General features: G+C 38.0%; 1 protein-coding gene across 13 annotated transcripts in view; it reads right to left on the bottom strand.

Annotated features, from left to right (window-relative positions):
- The window catches only part of bcor (BCL6 corepressor), a 292,865-nt gene that overhangs the window by 103,892 nt on the left and 166,863 nt on the right, over window positions 1–22,110 (bottom strand). Inside the window, exon 1 of one of the 13 annotated variants that reach the window (XM_069889360.1) lies at window positions 4,317–4,337. The exons of 11 other annotated variants lie outside the window; for them this stretch is intronic. The gene's annotated coding sequence lies outside the window, so the exon portion shown is untranslated. Of the gene's footprint in view, window positions 1–2,926; window positions 3,020–4,316; window positions 4,338–22,110 lie in introns of those variants that run through there. One more of the 13 variants, XM_069889365.1, reaches the window with a different exon arrangement.

Raw genomic sequence — 22,110 nt, 5'->3', positions numbered from 1 at the left:
ATGGAGTTTAACAGAGCTATTGATGTCCTAAGAATTAGGAATTGGATGATCTCAAATTTGTTCACAATTATATTCCATTTGGTATGTTTTGTCCAATCTCTTCGCTTGTCTCTATCTCCTCTACATCTTCCTCCTTCTTATGCACAATCCCACCTCCTTTTGAATAGTAACATTCTTGGAAAAATGATATCGGTCTCTTGATCAACGTCACTGATAATAGATTGTGAACAGTTGGGAGTGCCAGCATCGATCTCCACCAATTAGTCTATCAAACTGAGAAGGGCCCTTTGCTTTCTAGGTTCCATTCCAACTTTGTTGTTCATGATGTGTACAATAACTTTTTTTAAAATTTTGACATGCAGCACTTTAACAGGCCCTTCTGACCCATGAGTTCATGCTGCCCAATTACAATTACCTACAACCCCCATACATTTTGAAGGGTGGGAGGAAACCAGAACACTCAGAGGGAACCCACACAGACATAGGGGAAACGCACAAACTCCTTACAGACAGTGCTGGATTCATACCCCAAATGTTGGCGCTGTAACAGTGTTGTGCTAATCACTAGACTAACTATGCACCTATTAATTTTTTTTACAATATTTTATTGCTTTGAATAATCACACCTCTTCTCTGGTATTTATTTCATTTGCTCACTTTTGTATTCTGACCTTTGTTCTTGCCTCAAAGGTTTTTTTTGAGCTTTGGACTAATTTTATTTCTACCCATCTCATTACACTTAATTAGTTCATGCAACCCCCATGTTTATTTTCATTCTTGGTTCTGTGACTAAAATGAAATTTGCTGCAGTGCACAACAGTTCAGCCAACTCTCTATTTTTGATTTCATTAATAGATGCATACATGAACCACCATAATCAGTCTTTTGACTTTATAGATGTTGATTGAACTACTGTGCATTTCATACATTTTTTATCTTAGTTTATAATTTCACTATTGGCAGGCTCTTTTTTGATTCAAAATTCCAACTTACACTGCTCCTTGCTTTTGGTAACAATGAGTGCAAGGTTGTTGGTGGTTTATTTGTTTATTTACGTGTAGTTGTGTACAGTATTTTTTTGCATTGCCAGTAAGTGGTAATCCTGCCTTACCTGCAGGAAAAAAGAATCTCAGGTTGTATGTGATGTTTCTGACAATAAATTTGAATCTTGATGAACTAGATGGAATAAATTACATATTACAAGTCCCATTTCAAATAATGTACAATCATATACACATAAGTACAGAATTATGTCTATCTTAATGTTTTTTGCATGAAAATTGGAAAATGTTCACTGCACTTGCATTAAAAAAATTATAAAATGGGAGTACATTTTCCAAAATTAAAATTTTGTGCTTTGACTGATGGTTTTGTTCCAAATCCCTGGATTAGCAGTGGGGTGGGGGAGAATGCCACCATGAAGGAAGGAATTTATAATTTTGTAGGACTGGTATTTATTCCTGGTCTAACAAAATGATTGTGTGAAATATTGCTCACAGAAGCAACAGATTGTTAGAACAAGAAATGTTGCTGAAATGGAGTGTTGCAATGAAATTTAGGACACAAGTAAGTGAAACTGAAAGGATAATAAAGTATGAGGATTAACTGCACAAGGAGGAGGGGTACGAAGGTGTCACCCTTAACTAAAGGCAGATGAGGGAGGGAAGAGGAAATGTCAGCATAAAATATGGTAGAGAAGTTAAAAGCCTCCTGTGAACTGGGGATGAGGAGCAGATGGAAAGGCAGCACATCTGCAAACACTGGAAAGTTAAATAATTCCTCCATGTGTCAGAGTCAACCAAAGAATTTCAAAACAATCATCTTTAGTTTGAAAAACAGTAGCATAATAAACTAAATATTCCCCAGGAGATAATGACAATATTTCTACGTTTTGATAAAATTCCTATACTTTTTTTTTAAATATTTGGAGCTAAATTATGACAAGCTTGTGCCCCATTTAATTTTCACTACAATCACAAGACATAATTTACAGTATGTTGAATGATATTTCTGAGTGCATTAACAAGGTAGATTAGAGCGTGTAATAAGGATGATTAAAATGTGTTTTTCACAGTCTTTGTGAACAGGTTAACCAGAAAGGAAATAGAAGATGAAAGGAACAAAAAGGCTAGAGAGGCATTTCTCTGTTTGGACCGTTTGAATGCGGCCTAGAGCCAAATGTCACATTTTTCTCGTTCTTTGTGGTTATATTCTCCAAAAAAAAAACCCATCTTATCAACAGCAGTCAAACAAAAGTATTTAAAATGGACAGCAATGGTGCAAAATATTCGTGGAAAATTGCCCTTGCGTTGGCCTGAAATGTGCGCTGAATGGGTGTTAAAAGTTGCATATCCACACCAAGATGCAATAGTGCAGTTCCGAGAACTATGAAGATTATAAGGATAGAATTAATGTCTCCAAATCCAAGAAACTCTAACAAACAAGAACTACTAAGGGCTGAACACAAAAGTGGCGAATTTACTAGATTAAATTAAGTCCATTTAAACAGAACCTCCAATTAACTAAATGCAAAAGTTGAATGGCATGGACACAATTCCGGATGCCAGTCAGTGGAATATGTTACATTTTATATGTGCTCCATTTCGGCCTTCTAATGCTCTTATGATCAATATCGATTCAGACAGAAACACAGGAGAGTAGAAATTCATCTCAGGCGGTGACATTAAAAAATGGTTTCAAATCGATCGCCACGAATCTGCAGCGCCCGCTTTCTAGTTCCATAGGGTGCAGATCTTAAAGAAGTATGGGAGGATACTCCGGTAATTATACCGTAAACGTCGCAAGGGAGCTTCATTTTAAACGATGATATTTTAAAGTCTGCAACCCAGCACGCAAATTGGTCGGATATCATCAAAATGACGAATACTCCCATTTCTATTGCAGCAAATGAAGCATTTAAACGCACCCAATCTGCAGAGAGTTCTAATCGATACGTAGAATTAAACGTGGGGCTTGAGTTCCCTGTCGCACAATTTCCTTTGACTCTGACGGAGTTGATTCTTCAGCAAAATCGTGTTAAGAGATCGTAAATGTAGATTTGGAGGCCTGATTGGATGACATCTGCACTCACTCAGGCGCCTTCCCAATGTTTGTCGACGCGTATTTCGTGGTTCGCAGAACGGCGCAGCCCAAACACACATGACGATGGTTATCGCATTGATCTCCGCAGGGTACAAGCTAGTTAGGATTAACTGAGATCGTGCTGCTCCCCCGGGGCTTTTGGCAGAGGCGGCTCGAGTCTACTGATAAACGCAGCCTTCGCCAGTAGCGCAGTACCTCCAGAGACCAGCAGAAGTAAAATTAAACACCGAGAGCAACGAAGAAACAGACATCGAGATAAGAGAATATGAAGAACGCGGTGACAAAATCGAGACAGAAGGGCGAGGGTGTCTACAGAGAAATAAAACAACGAGGCGAAGAAAAGACAAAGTCGAGAGAGGGGGAAATGGAAAAGAGGAAGGAAATAAAGAGAAAAGACGGGGCGAAGAGGTCAACGGGAGGAATAAAGGAATCCCGAGGCGAAAACGGGCTCCTCAGAAAAGCCAAACCCCCGAAGAAAGGGCGTGGGGGAGAAGGGGAGGGGGAAAGAGGGGTGTCGTGATCATATTACATGTAGGAAATACATAATTAATAAAGTCATTTAATTTTTCCAATCTTGTGTAAGCAGATGAAGCCTCGACATGCACCCTACTTATCAGGACGTGATATTTACCGAACAACAAAGTTTATGAGAAATTCATACGATTCGACCACGCACTTGTTACGGCCACAGACATCGTTTAAAACAACTCCTCTTAGCATTCGCTATTATTGAAACAATTTCTCTGCTTTAAAAATAGAGCGTTGGTGGTTCTACACTGCAAATAATTGACATTTAAGACGTCAACGTCCCCATGTAGGTTCATTTTGAAATTATTCCCTTTATTAGGGTAACCCGTAAGATTATTTAGTACTCACTGGCACTCGCGATTACGCGTTGACTTTTGAATGATGAAAATGACAGCCCTTTAAAAAGCATACTTCAAATAAGTTGGAAGCGAACTTAATTTTAACTTCAGTCTGAACTTTAAGTGAACTGTTGAACCAGCGAACTCGGTTGCCCAGAAAACAGCGGCTCCAGCAATCGTTTTATTTCAACAGTAACAGGCTATAACTGGGTGACCTCTTTAAAAAAAAATATATATTAGGGATTTCAGTTCAGTGCACAGCTACATTTGCCTCACATTGCCAAAACAGGTACTATTCATTGAAACAATTCGACTCTAATAATATATTATTCAGCCATGCCTACCAACCAGCTCGTGTTCATTCTTTATGGGTGGTGGCGTTTCATTTTTAGAAGCTCCTTTTCAGTGTACACGATCATCCGCAGTTTCCCCCTTTTTCGAGCATGTACAAGTGATACTCGACTCCCCCCTCTGGTGGTAAGTTATAATGTTGATACCAAATAAGGGGCCACATTACCAGCTCATAATGCAATTGGGATGGTTACAATTTCTAACTAACTTTGTAAAACAGCTCCGTAAATTTGAAATTGAAATAGGTTGGACTACCATGAAATTGGCGCCCCCATCGCATTGTCATCAAAAAACATTACCGTGATTTCAACATTTCTTGAACTAAAGAAAATTCATCCCAATTCATTGATACAGACACGCGTTTCATTCGATCATGATGTCTGCAGACCTTTCCTGTTTTACTCCTTTCATTTAATATGATCAGCTGTTCAAATGTAGGCTGATGGATCATAATCATCCGAATTACTTTTTCGATGTTTCAGCAAAAATAGAGCATTGTTGGTCGATGTTATTAGGCTGAATAGAGGTGACCAAGAATCACTCAACGGGGAGTAGAGATTAGGGGGATCCTTCGTACTTATGAAGGATCATCTGTATTCCACCTTCCCCGGAGGATTTTAATTTTATGCACATTGCACTGAGTGGCATCTGGGTCATAACTTATAAATGCAGTAGTAAGTAAAAAGATTACTTTGGCAGAAGTTTGCAATGTTTCTCTGAAGGCTGCTTCATCCAAGTTTTGTGTTTTTGTTAGTACTCTATACATATCGATACATACACAAACTGCTTATCAGTTAAAAGAACTGCAATCGGAATATAACACAGGCCTCCCAGTTAAGTAATGTGATCTAATGACACGACTTGTAAGTGGTACCAGCTGGTAAGTCAGTTTTGTAAATAAAGGAGCCATCTCTCCGAAGCTGTGATGTAAGCAAATGGATGGATGGATGTAGTTGTGTATTTACACAAAATAAAGAATATCTTAAGTTGTAGAAAAATAATGTAGCATGGACACATTGTCCAGTCTTGTTTTATTATTAATCTTCCTCTTGACCATTCTAGATGGTCAATGGCAGGCTGTTCAGACTATGTAAAACGTATTCTGCAATCACTGTGTCAATAGTGAAGATAGAGATACATTTACACTGAAGGTAACAGACTTCCTGAAGCACAGGAACCAATAAGTTTGTGCCCGATTCCCTGTTTACATTAAAGGAAGGGTTTGTACTTAGCTTGAAGTTTAACTGTCCTGTTTGGATAGATATTAAAGCATCCTTGGATGTGTATCATAACAGTTACATGTTGGTAGAAGCGCAACGTCTTTACAGCGCCAGCAATCGGGACCGGACTTGGGTTCAAATCCCGCGCTATCTGTAAGGAGTTTGTACTTTCTTCCCGTGTCTGCATGGGTTTTCTCCAGAGGCTCTGGTTTCCTCCCACATTCAAAAACGTACCGGAGGTGTAGGTTAATTGGGTGGCTCAGACTCGTGGGCCAAAAATGGCCTGTAACCGAGCTGTATGTCTAAGCAAAAAAAAAAACAATTTCTTTCCTAGCACTGCACATTTGAATCAAGATGGGGTGGGATTACATCTTCAAGATTTTGCATATAGGTGTATTTGTTATAATACAATGAACATATACTGTGTCCAGTGACAAACTGAACCTGTATGATGCCCAATTCAAACTCACATTGTGACAGAATCCTGAGGCTCAATTTAGGTCACTACTTTTTCCTCAAAAGGTATGAACTTTAAGATTCTATTAAGAAAGCCACCATGCAATTCAATAGCAAGTCATGGAAATGACCGTAACCATTTCTGCTGTGCATTTTCATATGTGGATACAGAGAGCATAAAGATGCCATAAGATCTAAGAATAAAGTAGCATAAAAATCAGATGTTGACTGAAAATTCATTCCATTTTGCTTCAATCAGGTCAGGTCATAGTTACCATTTGAGATAGCAATTAATGATAATATTATGTTAAATAGCTTCAGCCCCATTTGGCCATGTTAGTTTGTGACATTTGTTTTTAAATATATAGTAAGAAGGACCACTTTATGTGTGAGAACACCATTAACTGAATCTTCATTTTGTATTTTTGTTGCACACTCTTGCTAAATTTGTACAATTCTTGTAGAGTCAGGGAGTGACAAATAAACTTAAACATGAGGAAATCTAATCAAATGAATAAAAAATAATATGACCCACATTACTGGATAGTAGAATCCAAGCAATTGAAACATTTCTTGAAATAACTGACATTACAAAATAAAAGCAAAACAATTTAAAAAGTGTGAGAAAACTAACACAGTTAAGAGATGATCCAGATACATTGAAAACTGGCCAAAAGCTGATTAACTGCACAGCACTAATTAGCACATAGCAAGGCTGTAATCTATTGTCATTTATGCATGTCTTTTTCTCTACATACTTCTTCTTAATTCTGAGTTTGCACTTCATCACAACTTACAGATAAACAAAGATACATAAATTGTTTTGAGCATTGATATGTCTATAATGTAATTGACAGGAGAAGGCTGTCCCTGAATGCAGATAGAGAAATCAAAACCCATATTCACAAAAGATTATGCAGGTGCTCAGTGTAAGGAAGGGGAGAATGAGGAAATGAGAGCAGAAGAACAATTTTGCTACAATTACACTATAGCTGTCAAGCAATAGGAATAGAGATGGAATTTATTTCACACTCTCTGTATTACTTGGTAATATGAAGTTTTGGTGAGTCAGTTATTGTTGTATGTTTTATTTTCACAACATTTCTGGTACCAACTGTTTCAAGCTTGTGTAATTTGAACATAATTGATATTGCTGAGATTCAAAATTATGATGTACTTTGAGAGAAATTTAGATTTACTTGGAAAGAAAACAATAGAAAATATATACAATTATTAGAGTTCATACTAACCAAGAGTTACTTAAAAGTAACTAGTAATAGAGATATTGTCTGTATAGTATGGGGCAATAATGTGTAAAATAACTCAGTGACCAATTCTAGACAATAATATTATTAATATGGATATAAATAACATCTTCTCTCCCTATTCTATCGTCCATGATTTTTGTAGAAAAAAATTATAATTACCAATAATCCTTTTGTAAATTACTTCCAATATATTGGAAATTAACTATTAAATAAAAATAGTTTGCCCAGTGGATTGTCATAAGGGCATAAGTAAATAGAATTTTATGACTGTGTACAATAGTTGGACTATAAATTAATAAACTTAATCTAAAACTGAATTATTGGAACTGGGATATAATATGATTAAGCTCGGCACCAAAGAATTCTGGTGTTTAAAAAATGATTTTGGTCATAACTGAGAATGGTAATTTCTACAGTAACTCGATGATAAATAAGAGGGACACAGGTTATTTTGTTTTACAGTTTGTTGCAAAATTCAAGGTACATTTTGGTGAAACCTGTTCAGTGAATTTCAACCATTTCCTCTACATACATTAAAAACCAGAAATATGTAGATATTCATTTATTTATTTCATAAAAACCTGTCAGCATGGTTCCAAAACTATTTTAATAATAACTGATATTTCAATTTCCCCCCTATCTAGCCAGTTACTATCTTAAAAACTCAATATACATCTAATGGTTTTCTATGAAGGCACATATATGAACTAGCTACATTAAAAAACATGAATAATGATACTGAAAAATGCAAAAGTCTACCATTGGAAAATTATACAACTCATGATCTTATCTGACCAACATACTTAAAGTGATCAAACATTTAGTCAAAACTTGAAAGGTCTAATTAATTTTACTTGCAGGTCCACATTCTTATTTCACTTCCAAGATCATGCTTTTTTTTTAAACTATTAGGCAATATTATATGTAGGGATAATATTTAGAAACTCATTTCTCATGGATAATATTTTTGGAAAGGCTACACATTCACTCCAAAAAAAGGTCCACATTTCCATTTGAACATTTCAGTCCAAATCAAAATTTACAACAGAATGTTCTTATCACCTATTTTTCTTATTTTAAATATCCATAAGATTAATTGCACTGTTCAAAATGGTACAGCATGGTGAAATAGTTGAGCCCACCTCCCTACAAGAAGGTAAAACATTTTCAAAGACCCCCCCCCCCCAATCATTCAAGTCACAACCTTTTCTCACTACTACTACTTTTGGACATAAGGTACATAAGTCTGAAGCACTTCTAGGCTCAAGAGCAATTACTTCTCAACAGCCATCAAGCTCTTGAACCTCCCCTTATTACACTAATCATGGACTACTGCAACACTACAATGGGTCTGTCTGCACTATTGCAAAGTCACTTTTTTCGCACTAGGATGACTGTTTTAATTTTTAATGTACAATAACAGGCCATTTCAGAACACAAGCAGTGCCACCCAATTAACCTACAACCCCCATACCTTTTGAAGGGTGGGAGGAAACCGGAGCACCCAAAGGAAACCCTTGTAGACAAGGGGAGAACTTAAAAGCACCAGAGTCAGATCCCAGGTCAATGGCGCTGTGACAGCATGGCTCTAACTGCTACACTAATTGTGCCCCTCAACTGTTAACTAACTGTTAATATTTATTATTCACCTTTTTATATTGATTCTCTTTTTAATTAAAATATGTATACTATATATTTTTGTTTACAAAGCATCTGTTCAGCAAGTAACAATTTTGGTACATGTGTTCATTTAAAATGTTTCATACAATAAATTCTTATCATTGCAGAAGTGAACAAGTCATCCAATAGTATCTTTACAACAAAATGTAACGGTATAAAAAGGCACATGTAATTCATTACTGTTAATGAGTTTATATTTTCAAAAGTAGAATCACGTTAAATGGAAAGGAGAATTAACGCAACGTCAATTAAGTTACAGCACCATATTCTTCGCTCTCTCTTGGGACCAAGTTGCACGTAATATTATACAAGTGGTGAAAAAAAGGCATTGCTGGAAAGTACCGCGCTTTAGCTTTCAACATCATTGTGCTCGAGTTAAAAAAAATTCGTTACATCTAGGATTACTTCCCCATACCCTTTTTTTCTGGCGAGACTAATGCTGATTATATTGTGGAGAAATTGCTAGAATGTATTGTATGGACGAGTTATCTTGCCGACCGACCCTGGTAATTATTACACCAGGGCTGTTTGACAGCTGAAAGCGATACATCCATAACTTCGGGAGAGAGGAGAGCACCCGGACCCATCACGTGCACCCCACTGAGAAATGACCTTGAGGGCTGGTCCGTAAACACATGTAACCTTTGTTCTAATCTACTGGCGGGATCAAATTGCCGGTTAGGAATTAAAAGGGAAACGCCAAAAGAAATAGTACTTTCAGAGCCCGACCGATCATTTTGGTGAAAATCTACCCTTGTTTCCGGCGAATTGGTTACAGGGACGAGAGCGCGAAAAGGAAACGAAGCCTCTTCTCGGTTGATGGTCTTCTTCTGAAGTTTCATTTGATACATTTACTGGCGCAAAACATTGATTCTTGTCAGTTTAAAATGGCGGCAATCTGCAGACTTATGCAAGTCCATATTTACAATTTCGGGCGTGGGAGGTCCGTTGGCCACTAGGGCGAAGCAGAAAGTTGCAGATATTGAAACTTGGACTGCAAGGCTTTGCCAGGGCGGACGGTGCAAGACGGGGGGGACGGGGGGTTTAAATTGACACATTTGACACCCGAATTCGTGGACGTTACGCGAAAACAGAGCACGAACGTCCAGACAAGACGGACGCTGATGAGCTCCAGCCAGGGAGCGTGAACGCAAGGCAGCGAGGCCGGGTTGTAATAAACTCTGTGGGTCGGTGACAAATGCGACCCGATTCATTGTGTTCAATTAACCAGGTGAACTCGGGGGCCGCGCGGTTATGGATGAGTTGGCAGCGACTGCTTCTGAATTTTTCATGACGGACTAATCTCGCTCTGCCCCAAGATGGAATTAACTTTAACGTTAGGACGTTCTCCATTCCGCACTGACTCCGCGCCATTTTAGAAGCAGCTCCTACTCGCTAGACACAACGAAGCTCGGCTCCATGGGGACTGAGTTCATTTTCCGGCTGCGCTGCCCTCCCTCCCTTCACCGCAACAGTGTAATCGCGATCCTCTCTCTCGTTGAATGTGTTGCATGCCCTCTTTAAACAGGATAATCAGATTCACAATGGTTGGCTCAAAAGCGGAGCTGCCAGTCAAGACCGCCAGAAAACAAAGATAAATTCGAAGGGACGTTAGGAGATATTGATCGCGGATGGTTGATTTTTGCATAATTGTGGAAGGCAGGGAACTAGCAGTATTCCCCTTTGACGAAGCAACAGCTTAGTCGGCAAGATCGATTAGCGGAAATCCCAAGGGGAACGCGAGAGTCGTCTGCAGGACTCCAATCTTCCTTAAAGCAAAAACCTTTGCGTGGGGGTTTTTTTTAAACGGCCCTTTATTTTTTTCTTCTAATCGGGAAGAAAATATAAACGCAGAGTGACAAAAAAAATCTTAAGGCGATAAAACGGGATGTGATGTGCTGGAGGTCCTTTGGGACATCAATCAACTGGATTTCGGATTTTGTGGAGACTTTAGCGGAGAAATGAGCTGGCGTCAACAGAACTGTGTTTCAGCGAGAGCTGTAAACGGGGCTTGCATTGTATTTATCTCCAAGCCAAGTAAAACCTCGAAGTGATTGTTATCAAAGCTGCAATTCCTAGGACCGCCTCCCACTAGCTTTAGCAGAAACGACAGTCCGGTTGGACTGCAGAATCGGTTCTCTTTCTCGCTTGGGTTCAGCGGAACCGGCAGCTTTCCTGCACAACTGGGAGGGGAGGGGAAACACTCTGGTAAAGTTCATGGAATTAGCAGACTTCCGATTAGGGTTAGCAGAAATACAGCTTAATCAGGGCGACCAGCAACTTCAAGTTAGCAGAAATTGGCCAGCGGAAAGAGCAAAGGGGTTGAAAAAAAACTTTTTGTTCGACTGACCTAAAGCAATACATCAGACTTCTAACAGAATTCACTATGTGATTCAAAATACAACCCACCATTTCACAAAATGTCTTAAGGCTAACGGTCAGTCCAGATTACGCAGACTAAAAGAAAACTTTCCTACACCGTGCGAGGGTATTGATTAAAAGTGACAAATTCTCTGCTGCCATCATGTTAATGAAACGACTCGCTTTCAAATGCTAGAACAGCTAAAATGCGCATAATATGATTATCCTACACTTCGATTCTTGGTGACTAACGACCTTCCCCCACTGTCCTTATCGTGACAAACAGCTCCTGTTCAAAAAAGAGAAAATGCTGGAAATACTCAGCAGCACGGGCATTATCTGGGAGAGAGGACGGGGTTAATGACCTGATAAAAGGCCAAAGATTTGTAAAGTTAATCTTTTCTCTTTCCACTAATGTTGTCTGCGTTGTTATTTCCACTGCTCTTCGTTTTACTAAGATTTCCCACATCTACAGAATCTTTTCGTATTCTGACCTGCCTCCGTAGGATGGCCATAACCAACCTTTTTCTTTTCAGTGATTTGCCAGCTATTACAAGTTTCTTCAAGATCAATTTCTTCAAGGGCATTGGTTTGATCACCGAACTGTCCCCGACAGCTGGAGCGTTTGTTTGGTGTTCTATTGCACAACAGTCGTAGTGGACTGAATGGTCTCATTGTGTATTTTTTATATCATTAAACTTCCAGTAACTCAGATGGAAGCGATGGATTAGGGAGTCCCAATGCAGGATTTATTTTAACATAAAATTGCCGTCAAGTGCTGCGTGTTCTTGGGTGCATTTTGGGTTTCTATAATTTAAAACGCTGCAAATTGAGTTACGCTGTACCAATTAAATAAAGGTTTGAAAGCAACATTCGGTTTCACCATTAAAGGCCTTACAGACTCTGGAGATACATTATTGAAACCTCTTGGATGAAAAGCAATTCCGCTCCTTGGCACTTGGACTATAGTCACATTGCAATGCAAATCTGATTTAAAAATGATCAGATGTATGTAAAAGCTCCTAGACATGTTTTTTTTAAGCTTTCAAGCGTTAAGAAGTGAAAAGCAGCTTCTTGACCAAGGGAACAAGTTCCAGACAAGCAGCATAAACTTGATTCCGACTGCCTTAAGCCAATAATACAACTATATCTACTGCATAGCATAGAAACAGGCCATTCCAATCAAACGATCTACACCAATAGTTATGCTCAATTCCAATCTACCCGGATGGCATTAACATTGACTTCTCAGGTTTCTGGTAGCCTTCTCTCGTTCTCCCTTCCCATTCCATTGTCTTATTTTCCCCAGCTTTCCACCCCCCCCCCTTCCCTCTTATTTCACAGAGCCGTCCCCTCCTCCCCCTGTTTGCTGGTGTGCCCTCCCTCTTGCCTGTGGGAGTGCGCTCCTCCCCCTGACCCCCCCCCTTACCATTTAGTTCAGATGCCTGCCTAAATTTAGTCATACCTGATGAGGGGCTCAAGCTCAAAACGTTAGTTATATATCTTTATCCTTACTATATAAAAAAAAACACTCACTGTTGAGTTTCTCCAGCATTGTGTTTTTACTTCAATCACGGTGTCTGCAGACTTTCGTGTTTTATTTCAACCTACCCTTAAGTTTACTTCACCTGACCTTGTCAAAATATAACTGCTGCTTTCTATCATGCTCTGTACTAGTTACCCCTTAAATGTATCAATGCCATTCCCCTTGATTACTTCAGGTAGTAGTGAATTCCACATTCTCACCATTATCCTGAATTGTAAGGCTACCTTACATTCATGTACCCTACAGATGGACCTGCAAAATGTGCCAACATCTCCAGATCCTCTCTAACGAATCCTTTCAGAATGTTATGCAGTTCAATCACAACACCTTGCAGACTTTTATTCTTTAAGAAGAGACTCCAGTATAATAAATTCTGCTTTGCTACACCAAAATTTGCTTTACTGTAATATAACCTTGTATAACATAATCAAGATAATTTGTCAAAACTAAACAGAATTAATATGAAAGTTTACATTTCTAGTTTAACTTTCGACATAATGATTTACAAAGAAGCATGTGCAAAATTATTTACGTTTTTAATTTAACCCTTCCATTGGTAAACCAAGTGAATTAATATATGCCTGCTTTAGGTTGTCAATATTGGTATAATTCAATTATCTTTGTTATCTGGAGACTAGTTCAGTTTTGGTTTTTCAAAGTTACAAGCCAACAGTATTTGCAACGTAGAAACTAAAACTGACACAATTTCAACATTGTCCGACTTCGTAAATACAGTGAGAAGTACAGATCGACAGAAAGGAGACGTTTTTCGAGCGTCGGATAATCTGAAAGGGTTAATATACAACTCAATGTATTATACATAAAAATAACGGCAATTTTATTAAATTCCATCCCAGATTTTATTTTTAAATCACGCTAGCAGCAAAGCTGTTATCCCTTTAAAAAGAATGAGCTGGAGCTGCTATGAAGGCCGTCTCTTTGAACAGATGTCAGATTATTTCCACTGGTCTCTCTGGATCACCGCTGTAAAAACCAGACTATACATTCTCCCAGATGAAGACCACGAATCCGCCCAACAACAACATCATTGTTCTTATTGCTTTAGAAGCTACCGCGGCAGCTGCGTGCTCTAATCACGAAATAACCCCCATATATAGAAATTATTATTTGCGAAAAATAGACTCAATACTTTGAATGAACATGGTCTATATTTCCCTGGAGTGCTTTTCACCCAAACTCATCTGATTGAGTAATCACATGAAATTACAGGGAATCTCTTTTAATGATCAGCCTGGGGTTTTGTTTAGAGTAAAGGTACACAACTCTGAAAGTTGTGGCGTTGCCTTCCGTATACTTGTATTAGTAAATCTATTACTTTTCAAAATGTGTCAACACTTATTCTCTCCAATTTGGTGTGCAATCCCGTGTACTATAAACAAAAAGATGCAAATGCAATTTGTGTTTCTTATTCTCTTTTACTTATACTGCATGTGCTTGCAGTCATCGTGCAGAATACCGTCCAGGAAACTGGTAGAATATCCCTTAGGTATGGATCTGAAACCAACTGGGCAGGAGTCAGGATGAATAATTCAATATTTAGAAATCATCTTAAAACTTGCTTTAACTGTCCAAATTATTGACTGGAATGCATTGCAGAGAAAACGGTTTCAATTATATAATTTTTTTTAACTCATCCATTTCAAAAGATACTGTGCTAGATGTTTAGAATTTAGATTCTAAACCCTAAATCCTTGGAGGCCGGAGAGCCCACGTACCCGCTCAATGTAGGGCGGGCGTGATTATGGTGCATGTAAGAATGTGCCCGAACTGGCTTCAAAAATCCACTGCATCGAAATTGCGCAACTTATCTCTCTTACAAGAACATTCAAATTATTTCAAATCAGTGTTATGGATTTGCTTGTGGACTACCCATAAACTACACGCGCATTTTACCCGTCTTCTGGCGCCTGTAACACCTGGGTAATTAAAACTGAAAATGTTCATTCGCCCTCACGTGATTCGCGCGTCCTCCTTTGTAAACTCATTTTAATCTTCCACTTTTCATAACACATCTGTTTAAAATGTGTCGTTAGGCAACAAGAAAATCCTCAGTTGTCACATTGGTCCGTTTTTCGTTCCTGCTATTTTCTCCACGAAAGGCTTCCGATTGGTGCTCAATGAGCAGATAATTAATTTATTCGGAGCACGTTTTGAGTGATTTTTGTAAATGATTTGAATTGTATTTTAATAAAAAGATGTATTACAATAATCAAAATTTATATGGAGTTTTATTGTATTTCAATACTAAATTAGTGGTCACCGTCAGCGTGAACACAGGGCAGTGTATTCAAATAGTTGTAACATAAAAAGTGTTCTATATTTGTGATTGTAATGCAATTGCCTCAATCAACCCAAAAATTAAGAAACTTCGCCGTCTGGACTTAATTCCTTCTATCCGATAAAGTTAAGCCACTACGCACACGCAACACACACATCTAGTATTAATAATATGCCAAAGATGAACGGAGTACGTCTTCGAAACGATGACTGTATTACGTGGTTCCTAAATGCTATCTCAGTCAATCACCGCTAGAACACAACTCGATATTCACAGCGAAGGCACAGGCAGCCAGTATCCTCCAAAGAGCTCAGCGATCCGTGCCTTCTCGTCCCTTTTTCACAAAGGTTTTTTTTACTGCTCGCGATCTCAGGTTTCAGGGCTCGTCTCCCAGGGGAGGCAGGAGCGGAGTGCGCTTCAATCAAACCCTGACTTCTCCTCTGGGAGCCGAGCCTGAAATCTGATCTCGCCCACTTACTGCCTGCCTCATTCCACGCGTTTTCTTTGGGCGTAATAACCTTTTAGTTTATTGTAAACACAGTTGGGAGGGATGCTCGATCTTTTAACAAGATGCGTTGATTGTGAAATTGGTGTTCAGTGCATTCACTGCTTCCTCGCCGATATAAAGATGCAATATGCAAGGCCGCCGCAAGTAAATATATAACCATACAAGTCTCATAATTAAATGGCTCCATGCATTCAGAAGGCCCGTCAGAGGACACAGGCGAACTGCCTGCCGCGGAGTTGAAGGGAACGCAGAGGTTGCATGCAAAAGTGAGAACAGATTTTGGATGTGCGGTTGCAAACCTTGAAACAACGTTGCATGAAAGTGCGTACCCATCCCATTCTCAATACATACCATTAACAAACTCTTCGGAATGTGCATTATTTTTGTACCACAACTTATTTGCATCAACTTCTAGAGTGAATGGAGTATTGCGTACCACAACCGGACCATGTTGAGCGTTGTAAGGATCAGTATCTTCATAAAAGCTTTTCAGGCACTGACACCATCATGCCTTGATTTTATTTTTAATTTGAATAATCTGGAAGGAAATAAATGCCGCGTTTCGCATTTCCACCTGTATCTTGAAGTAGAATTGTGATGGAGCCAATAAGAGGTCAACTGGACAGGTTCAAATCAAGTCACCGTCTACGATCCAAGGTCGGAAATATTCCAAAAATGACAGGCTCACAGTGAAGAATAGGAAAATTCACATATTTTAAAACTAATAATTTGTTTTCATTTGGAAAAAAAAATTCGCCGCATGATCACAAATTAAACGGATATAGTCGACATTTTTCAATAATCTATCTTGAGGCAGATGCTAATCCCGTGGATGTGCATTACGAACATTTTGAGTTAGCCAATTTATTTGGCACCAAAAAATAAATGAATCCTATCAGGACAACCGGATATATATTCAGTTGTCTTGAGATCTCCGCTGAATTTAATCTGATTTCAAATTCAACGCGATTCTAATTTAACAATTTTGCATCTCCAGGCAACACTTGCCAGTACATTAGGAAATTCTGTTGGGCAAATATCTGTCCTCAAATGGGCACTGGCTGGCAACATGATTTTTTAAAAAACTTTCTATAATTTACATGTGCTCAGATTGCAAGACCACTTTCATAGACTTCCAGGAGAGTCAGTGCTACAGCACGGAGATAAGACGTTCGGCCCAATTAATCCATGCTAGCAAGCTAATCATGTTGGCCTGCTTTCCATCCATATCTTTCTCGACCTACTGCATGCATCCACTAGGCTAACTTCACATTTTTCTGCTGTTGTCAAGTTTTAGAATCCACATAAAATGCAGTATAATTCCAAAGTGCAAAAGGATAGTACAGCATGTAGTTTGAAAGCTAATATTATGGTATTGCTTTGAAACCTAGGGAGGTTGTGTATGTGGAGCTTTGCTAAGTCCTTCATCTTTGGTACCATGTATGGTCGTCTTATAAAGAGACAGATGTACATCGATCGGAAGTAGTTCACAGAAAGTTTTCGACCCTAATATCTGGAACAAGTGGATTGTGAAATGAGGAGAATCAGGCAAGCTCGTCTGCATTTTCTGGAGTTTAGGAAAGAGCACATATTTGAAATGTGTGATATCCTGAAGAATATTGAAACAATGAAAGTGGATAGGGTGGTTTCTTATTGTGGAAGAATGCTGTATTAGGGGTAAATGTTTGAAAATAAAACATCATCCATTTAAGTCAGAGTCCTAGAGCACACAAACAGGCCCTTCAGCTCACTGAATACACATGAAAATCATGTAGCCATTTACATCAATTTTTACACTACTCCAGTTTTATTCTTTCAACATTTGCATCAATAGCTCCTTGCCCACCCATCCCACCCCCATTTCCCCCCCACAGAGCAGATTTTACCACTTTCCTAAATACTAGGAGCAATGTACAGTGATCAACAAGCCTAACAACCCATGTGTTACTAGGATTTGGCAGGAAACATGAATATACACAGAAAACTATAAGCTCCACATACACACACAATTCCAAAGACCAGGATTAAATCCAAAATAACTGGAGTTGTGAGGTATCAACTCCGCTGCACCATTGTGCCACCCAAGTTAGAGAATATGCTAGTTTCCCCCACACCCCCCCCCCCCCCCACTATGAGAGTCCCACATCTTTTGGAACTCATTTCCTCAAAGTGCAGTGGATGCAAACTTTTTAAGTATTTTTAAGGCAGAAATAGATAGATTAATATGCATTGGGGGGGGGGGGGGTGAAAGAATACTAAAAGTAAACAGCATGGTGGAGTTTAGGTTAAATTAAATCACTTATCATCTTATTTAAGTGGCAAAGCCTAGTCCTGTTCCAAATACTTCTGTTCATATTTAAAACTGTAGTTTACATAATTAAACTTATTTTAAAATATAGCTGGAAACATTGTCACACATTTAACATTTTTGTCTTTTGTGTTGCTTTAATTTCTACTGTTTTGAGTGGTTTCAACAATTATTAGTTGAAAAGAGCTAGTTTTACCAAAAATATTCAAGCACCAAATGTTCACAAGTCTGATAATAATGGTGCAACTATTTGTATATTTGCAAAAGCATCTAAGAAGTATATTCAGTTTTTGCACTGTTAATACTCTATTCTCATTTAAGAGAGGTTCTGAAGCTATCTTCAAAGTTACTCTCATATATTAAGCACAGTAACAAATGGACAAGACAGAACTACAACAGTAAGTCTTTCCATCCTTTTATTTGCCTTAGATGCTAAAGCATTTTTACCCAGTATGCCAGTTTGTGCCAGAGTAAGATACAAACTTTCACACAATTATTAGCAAGACTCTTGCAAGTTTTAAAAAAAATCAAAACACCAATTATATAGCTCCTTACTTGTGAAACCTCGTTCTGAAATATATTTATTACTTGTTTAAAACATGAGAGAATATTTGAAGGTGTGTGAACTTTTTAAACAGCCAATATGTCACCGAGCATTAGTGGCCAACTCAGTAAATGGGGATAAGAAGCATATAATGACAAGCAATTCAGTAAAAGAATGAAAATAAAAATCTGTGGATGTAAAAAAAAAATCAGAAATGAAAACAAAAATGGTGGTAACAGTTGGCCAAGCAGTGTTTATAAATCGATAAATAGAATTACCATCTCAGGTCTATGACCCTTTGAGAGATTTTTGGACCGAAACATTACTACCTCTTTTAATCTTTCTACAGATGCTGCCTGATCTACTGTTTCCAACATATTCTGTTTTTATTTACTATTGGAGTACATAGTGAAGATAGATAAGTAACAATGAATTGCAAGGTACAAATACAAAATCCATTTTATGTTAAGTGTTAATTTTTAATTTTGGCACTGAACTCAGTGAGCAAGCAGCCTATTGTATCAGTTACATCTAAATGTTGCGTCTTGTCACCTCAGCTGTTCCAGCATTAAGTATTCCTGACAACTGTTGTCATTAATGGAACTTTATATACTCCTTATACCATAGATGCAAGCCAATGTTAAAAGAAGTGGCCTTATCAAACAAAAGCATTATTAATAAGTAACAGTAAAGGTTCCATTATTGTCACGTTTAGAAATCCTTTAACTTTGTATACCATAAGGAAGACAGAGTGTCGCCACTTTGTCAAGCACCCCTCATAGATATGAGCAGTAATATTGATATTAGATGAATAAGGAAAATTATTATAAACTTTGCATTCGATGCACTGTGTTCCATTCATGAAAATGAACACAACATGGCCAAAATTTTTTAGTTTATAGTATTTAGATGAAACACCAACCTACCATTTGACTCATCTTATTTGCTTTAAAATTCAATTTCTAAGATCAAGATCTCAAACACTAGACAATTGTGTTACGATACAGTTGTATGAATGCACAATCTACAAGGCCAATTATACAGAAGTCTCAAAAACACAATGGATTGTTTCAGTTCTCTGAGCAGAGTTAGATTTCAGTACATAAATCTGACTACATCATTCGATTTTTTAAAAAAACTGAATAAAACTTGGTGTTCAGCATTTACTTTCATTCCTCCAGGTAATATTAATTAAGCACAATGAATCCACCACCTTGTGCTGCATTTGCCAAGTTACAGTCAATCTAAGATCCAACTTCTGTAAACTTTTCTGGATCTCAATATGCATACCATTCTTAGTGAAGAACTTCATCACAGTTTCTGCCTATCCATAGAACATTACAGTACAGAAACAGGCTCTGCCTAGTCACACTGACCTGCACCCAGTCCATATCCCTCCATACCCCTCCCCATCCATATTTGTGTACAAATTTTTCTTGAATGTTAAAAGATTGAGCCTGTATTAACCACTTCAGATGGCAGCTCATTCCACACTCTTGCCACTCTCTGTGAAAAGAAATTGCCCCATAATGTTCCCCCATAAACATCCCCTTTCACTCTTAACCAATGTCCATTGGTTTGTATCTCACCTAACCTCAGTGGAAAAAGGCTGCGGGCCTTGTGGGATAAAATATAGATTCAGTGGTCCATGCACCTATGTGTTCACAGGATAGGATCTCTATTCTTTTAACGAAATACATGTTTCAATAAAATACAACAGACAGTTAACATTATATTTTTCCATTAATAAAGACAGAAGGCTGCATCATTTTCTTTTCTGAACATTGAATTAGTTCACGTTATTTTATCTAAGCATTTATTATAGATTTCACCTGTAATTCTCATTTTTTAATTGACCATAACATGTCTATAAAGGTGCTTTATTATCTGCTCAAGTCCTCAGAGGAACCGTTTCTTGAATCTAATCTTGAATTAGAAATACTGCCCTAAAATCGACAGTACAATGTTTATATAATAGGGTTAGTGCTTGAGTTCTTTATGTTTTGAAAGAAAGAGAGGAAAGGAGAAATCCCAAACTACGTCACTCAACTATGTGTAAATATACAAAATAAATACTAATCATGGTCAAAAAGAGTCGCACTATGAAAAGTGTAAGCAGTGGATAATAACATTTACATTTTGATACCAAATTCGAACTATGTTTATTTTTGTCTGCTTGATTTTTGCTGTCCTGTTTATAACTGCAAGAATTCACTTGTAGCTGGGCATGTGATGGAATATTTTCAGAGAGCGATATTAGGAAGCCCAACCAAAGATGTTTTGAGAGTACTTTTTAATTCCCTACTCGTGGATGCTGGCCTAAACTTAATTATTTTACAAAATATATAACAAACATATGAGCACACCTTGTGGAGGGCATCTAATAATATTTTTCCCTTATTTCCTGCTGATTGATTAAAATACAAAAGCATAATCACTAGTCTTGGTCAATGTTAAAGCAAGGTTTCTAGCTATTCTGAACAGCATATCCATATTTGTGTAAAATTGTGTTTATTGACATAAGAATAGAATAATTAATTTCAAATACAAATCCTTCCCAGTAATTTTCCTCTATTACATTCAAGTACACATTTCAGGTTCAAGTGATTAGATTGGTATATATTGTATTGGCTTGAACTTGGTGACATTGTCCAGGTTGCAGTGTCCAAGAGAATGGTTTTACCTTTCTCTTACGTATATAGGACCCTAAAGACTCAAAGGCACAAGGACAGCTTCTTTCCCGCTGCCATCAGATTCCTGAATAATCAATGAACCATAGACACTGCCTTAATTTTCGTGCACTATTTTTTTATATATATAGTCATGTGGTAAGACAGTTTATTATGTTTTCATTATGATGAGGGCTGCTGCAAAACAATGAATTTCATGAGTTGTTCACGACATTAAATTCTGATGTTCATCAGTTTTTTTTTTAAACCTGGCTACTCTAGTTGTGCCATACGAACCAATGGCAGATCCCGAGGCAAGATGCCTTTTAATTCCAACCTTCTCCACTGCTATATATTTTCTACTCAGTTCGAATTGTGAACTGTGGTCAGTTAACATTGCAAGATGTCATAATGCAGTGAACATGTATCCAGAGTTCACGGCTATAATGGTTTCCATGGAAGAAAGCTATTTCAACAAAGCTAATGACGAATCCGTTTTGAAATAGCGTCAGAGTGTAGTTAGTTGACTTCATTGGTATTGAACCAGCAAACTTTACAACAGGACCACATGGTTCGGCTTTGGTGAATCTTGGTTGTGTGTTATTTAAAACATTTTTATGGTCTTATCATTAAAAAAAAATGAGAAATCGTAGCAGTTACGTGAAATGTCAAAGAAAATGCGATATCGTCTACAATTTTAGCGAAAAAAAGAAATCTGTTATTAATCCAAGAAAAGGTTTCGGGGAACCTGCGATTTAGGTAACAAGAGTTAAATGAAAGCGGAAATCCTTTTGAAGGGAGATCGGCAGCATCGAGGCGTCTGTACTTTACGTCCCGAGAGCAAGGTGGGACTCTATTTAATGGCTGTTGGCCAGGGCACCCATAAAAATAGGAAAAGCCTTTTTTTTATATAACCTCGGTGATTAAATGGA

Source organism: Narcine bancroftii, chromosome 7 (genome assembly GCF_036971445.1).
Source record: "Narcine bancroftii isolate sNarBan1 chromosome 7, sNarBan1.hap1, whole genome shotgun sequence".
Classification (NCBI taxonomy): domain Eukaryota; kingdom Metazoa; phylum Chordata; class Chondrichthyes; order Torpediniformes; family Narcinidae; genus Narcine; species Narcine bancroftii.
Note: the sequence above shows the minus strand (reverse complement) of the source record. Positions and strands in the feature narration are given on the sequence as shown.